The sequence below is a fragment of the Myotis brandtii genome, unplaced genomic scaffold (genome assembly GCF_000412655.1).
Source record: "Myotis brandtii unplaced genomic scaffold, ASM41265v1 scaffold987, whole genome shotgun sequence".
NCBI classification, from domain to species: domain Eukaryota; kingdom Metazoa; phylum Chordata; class Mammalia; order Chiroptera; family Vespertilionidae; genus Myotis; species Myotis brandtii.
Genome location: NW_005372107.1, coordinates 270,465 through 275,809, shown reverse-complemented (window position 1 = coordinate 275,809; position 5,345 = coordinate 270,465). Strand labels below are relative to the sequence as shown.

At 46.4% G+C, this 5,345-nt stretch overlaps 1 protein-coding gene across 2 annotated transcripts in view; it reads left to right on the top strand.

Annotated features, from left to right (window-relative positions):
• The first annotated feature begins 1,729 nt into the window (after window positions 1–1,729).
• The window catches only part of LOC102259997 (zinc finger protein 234-like), a 24,542-nt gene continuing 20,926 nt past the window's right edge, over window positions 1,730–5,345 (top strand). For both annotated transcript variants that reach the window (XM_014533539.1, XM_014533538.1), the window contains exon 1: window positions 1,730–2,265. The gene's annotated coding sequence lies outside the window, so the exon portion shown is untranslated. The remainder of the gene's footprint in view (window positions 2,266–5,345) is intronic.

The window sequence follows — 5,345 nt, the reverse complement described above, 5'->3', positions numbered from 1 at the left end:
CCCCAACCACCCCCCGCCACGGGCCCTGCTCTGTGCCTGATAGGGGGGAGCTCCCCAATCTCCTGACTGCCCTGCGGCTCTGTGTGTGACAGGGTGCAGCGCCCCAACCCCCTGATCTGCCCTGCTCTGTGTGTGACAGGGGGCGGTGCCCCAACCCCCCAATCGGCCCTACCCTGAGCGTGACTGAGGGTGGCATTGCAACCTCCCGATCCGCCCTGCTCTGTGCATGACGGTGCGGCGCCCCAACTCCCCAATCGGCCCTGCTCTGAGCCTGACCAGGGGCTGCACTTAGGGATTGGGCCTGCCCTCTGCCACCCGGGAGCAGGCCTAAGCCAGCAGGTCGTTATCTCCCGAGGGGTCCCAGACTGCGAGAGGGCACAGGCCGGGCTGGGGGACCCCCCCTCCCCCCGAGTGCACAAATTTTTGTGCACTGGGCCTCTAGTAGTATTTAATAACTGTACATGTGATTCCTGATTGTAGCATTATAACCTACCAAACCACTGGTACCACTACATCAAAGATAGAGGTTAGCCCTGGCCGGTTTGGCTCAGTGGATAGAGTGTCAGGCTGCAGAATGAAGGGTCCCGGGTTTGATTCCGGCCAAGGGCACATGCACGGGTTGTGGCTCCATTCCCAGTAGGGGGTGTGCAGGGTGCATCCAGTCAATGATTCTCTCTCATCTTTCTATCTCTCTCTCCCTCTCCATTCCTCTCTAAAATCAATAAAGAAAACCACTATACTAATAAAAGGGTAATATGCTAATTAGACTAGACATCTTCTGGACGTCCTACCTGACAAAGCTGGGGGGTGTGGCTGGCCTGCAAGCCACCCTAGGCCCCTCGCCCAGGCCGGCCCCATCCCAGTGGGGACCCCCTCCCTGATTGGTTAGTACCTTTGTTAACATAAAAAAAAACATTGAAACCTGTAAAGAATTTTTGTGCGTTTATTTGAGCCAAACTGTCGACATATGCTGGGAAGCAAAACCTCAACGAATTGAGATAATGCTCCGGAGAATGGCAGGGTTACATTTGTATATATACATTGCAATCAAAGGAGGGACGTAGGTGGGTTACATGAAATTCATTGGTGATAGATTGAGGAGGGATAAAGCAAAGCGGGGAAACCCCTGGGATTGGATAAAAAGTAAAATGATGGACACATACTTAGGTGGGTGCAGGATCAATTAACATGACAATGAAGGAATTTATGGTATCTGTCCTGGCACCCAGCACATTTGGTTGTGGCCCAGGGGCTCCAGAAAAAGGGAAGTTACAAGTTCCCCAAACATTTCAAGGGTATGTTATCATAGATGCAAAAAGACAGACAGGCTCAGTGAAGGTAAAGGTTGACCTTGTCAGTGAAGATACCGGCCTAGGAAGTAACTGCCCACCATAACTGCTTTGGTTAAAGTTTAATTTCAGACCATCCTTTGTGGTTACTTTAGGTCTCTGAGTTTGCAAGACCGCCATGCAGGCCTCCCCTGAGCTTGTCAGGTTAGCATGTGGCCCCTTTCGTCCACCAGGGGACCTCAAACTTTTTAAACAGGGGGCCAGTTCACTGTCCCTCAGACGGTTGGAGGGCCGGACTATAGTTTAAAAAAAAACTATGAACAAATTCCTATGCACACTGCACATACCTTATTTTGAAGTAAAAAAACAAAAAGGGAACAAATACAATATTTGTATTTGCATTTGGCCCGCGGGCCGTAGTTTGAGGACCCCTGGTCCACACCTTCTTCGCACATCATTGCCTCTCCAAAACCATTCTCCCTCGCCCATTCTTCAAACACCCCGCTTGAATTCTCGTACAGTTAAGATTACACACAAGGTTACCCTCCTCCTTTCTTCTCCCTACTGCCCCTAAATTGATCATTTCCTAGTTTGAGATTAATTTTTAATTTCGTAGCTCATTGTTCACTTTTCCAACAACACTGTAATCATTGACATTTAGTCATGCCTATCGAAAAATTTCTGCTCGTGGATTCAGGAGAGGGAAACACCAGCCCTCAGTGTCATTATCACGTTACCGCCGTGAGGGCGACGGGGCGAACTTCGTTCCCACGACTTCCGTGGTCCTGGTGGTCCCTCTCTGTAGGGTACGGACCGAGTCCCCGGGCTTTCTGGGAAGTGTAGTCCGCAGGTCCCGCAGAGTCGCGGACACTTCCGCCTGGGCGCCGCCGGGGCAGGGGAATTCTGGGAAGTGTATTTCCAGCGTTGGGCTTCCTCCCTGGGCGCCCAGGTGACCGTCTGCACTCCCTGCTCTGTGGTAAGTGGGCTCCGTGTTTGCCCAACGTCCCGAACTTCTCTGGGTCCCGGTAAAACCCGGCCGGCCACCGGTTTGGGAGGAAGAGGTTGTATCCGAAAGCGGGGGTGTCAGGGCTTGGGCGGCAGGCATTCCCCTCGGCGGGGCGCGTCCACGTCTGGGGCGGTCGGGTCCGGTGTCTCCAGCGCTTGCCGCCTCCCCGGGCCGCGCACCGTCCACCCGCTCTGCGGTTTCCCGAGGCAGAACATTGAACGAATTACCTACACCTCTGTCTCCGATGTCTTTCTGTGAAGTTGGGATGACATGACTATCTTAATGCAGCGGTTTGAGTATTAAACGAGAGTATACGCCAAAGTCTCCAGGCAGTTCTTGGCAGGTGGTGAATGGGGGCTTCTTGTGGTCCGTACTTCTTAGTTTTGGGAAGTGCTCGTTCCCCCGGAAACCGTGGAGTGCGATGGGTTTGGAGCTGGAGCCCAGGCATTTATTTCCCTGTGATCGCTGTAGGAAGCTGGACTTCAAGCCCCTCCTAGCTGGGAAGGAGGAGGCAGTGGGGAAGGCACTGTACAGCTCTGATTTCTCGGACAGAGATGTTAGAAACAGGACAGGGCCCCAGAAGGAGTCAATTAGGCTAAGCCTCCTGTCTCCGCACTGAGACTTCATGACAGTTCGTCTCTCCCGGGAGTGGAATCTTAAACTAGTCCATCAGGAATCTCCAGATGAGCACTAGGTAGGTCAGCTGCCATGGACCTTTGCCTTCCCCTGAAGGAACGTGGCCTTGCAACGCCCAAGCGGCTGCTTTGTTCTGCTAACTTCCTTATTCTTGCTCTAGTCTGCATGTTTATTTTTTTTAATCTTTATTTTAAAGATTTGTTGAGAGGATTGCAGATGTCCCTCTTCCCGCCCCCCATTGCCCCTCCTTCTACCCAGTTCCTGCCCCTGTGTCCATAGGTGATGCATATAGGCATATAAGATTTTAGGTTAATCTCTCCCCGGCCCTTCTCCCCCTTCCCTCTGAGATTCGTCAGTCTGTTCCATGTTTCCATTTTATTCATCAGTTTATTTTGTTCATTAGATTTCTTGTACGTTATTTTGATTTTTTGATACAATTGTTGATAGATCTGTATTTATTGCCATTTTATTGTTCATCTTTTTTCTCCTTCTCCTCTTCCCCCTCCCCCTCCTCTTCTACTTTTTCTTCCTCCTTCTCCTCCTCCTCCTCTAGTTCCTCCTCCTTCTCCTCCTCCTCTTCTTAAAGAATACCCTTCAACATTTCATGTTATTCTGGTTTGGTGGTGGTGAACTCCTTTAGCTTTTTCTTATCAGTGAAGCTCTTTATCTGACCTTCAATTCTAAATGATAGCTTTACTGGATAAAGTAATCTTGGTTGTAGGTTCTTGGCATTCATCACTTTGAATATTTCTTGCCACTCCCTTCTGGCCTGCGTACTTTCTGTTGAGAAATCAGATGACAGTTGTATGGGCGCTCCCTTATAGGTAACTGCTTTTCTCTTGCTGCTTTTAAGATTCTCTCTTGTCTTTTGTCCTTGGCATTTTAATGATGATGTGTCTTGTGTGGGCCTTCTTTGGGTTTCTCTTGTTTGGGGTTCTCTGAGCTTCCTGGACTTGTAAGTTTATTTCTTTCACCAGGTAGGGGAAGTTTTCTGTCATTATGTATTCAAATAGGTTTTCAATATCTTGCTCTCTCTTCTTTGGCACCCCCATAATGTGAATATTGGTACACTTGAAGTTGTCCCAGAGGCTCCTTACACTATTTTCATATTTTTGGATTCTTTTTCCTTTTTGCTCTTCTGACGGGGTGTTTTTTGCTTTCTCATATTCCAAATCATTAATTTGATTCTGGAATCCTCTATGCTACTATTGAATCCCTGTAAATTCTTTATTTCAGTTAGTGTATGTTTAATTTCTGACTGGTCCTTTTTCTTTTTAATTTTGTTTTATTGCTTAAAGTATTACAAAGAGTAGTACATATGTCTCCTTTTTTTTCCCCTTGACCTTCCCCCGGCCTCCCCTGTGCCCCAGTGTCTTATGTCCATTAGTTATGCTTATATGCATGCATACAAGTCCTTTGGTTGATCTCTTATCCCCCGCTCCCCCAACCCTCCCCAGCCTTCCCGCTGCAGGTTGACAGTCTGTTCCATGCTGCTCTGCCTCTGTATCTATTTTTTTTTATATTTTATCATTTTATTAGGAATAATTCCAAATGGGTTATGAAGAAAACTTATTCATTTGAGTTTGATGAGTTTTCCAAAAACTCTTAATGAAGATATGTTCACCAATAAACAATAAAACATCAGCAGAACTATCATATACTGGGCAAAGAGTCAGGCTGATACCAAAAGCAACATGCAACATAAAAAAGATACAATATAAAGAAAGACAATCTGCTGGGTATTAAAAATCATCTCCATCTGAACTCTTTGCTACCAGCATAGAACTAATTAGCTATTGAATCCAAACCACACCAAGGTAAGCTTGGCTGATGGAAGCCAGGAGTCATAATCGGGGGGAGAGAAGGGAGGAGTAATAAATTCCTCAGTGCAAGAGATCTCAGTAGTGTTTTGGAGCATTTCCCTGGCTGGTACAAGCAGTATTAGAAAATCTTTTTGGCAAGGGAGGAAAATAAATACAAATGGAATGCTACATTTTATTTTTAAATCAGCAGACTGTCCCAGGAATGATAAAGGTATCAGTAAAGTAGCAAGGGGATAACTTTAAAACATTATTTTTTGTGGGCTCAAAAAACATTCAAAACGGATTTATTTAAAGGTGTCACAGTAGCTAAGTTCAGGCATTTAGGCTTAAGGGAAGTAAAATTAAAAGAGAACACTTTTTTCCCCCAAGTTAAAGATAATTTCTTTAAAACCAAGCATATTGCTAAAGTGCAACATTTATACTTGGTAAACAATAATTGGCAACAAAATAAGTTTAAACGCTGTAATATTCTGCCCAAACCAGTCCCAGATACTGTTTAATAACCAAGATGCAAACTAATTTTGTTGTAACAAGCCTAGACAAATTCTATCCAACATGTCCTTGATTAGATATCCAGTTTCATTTAACGTT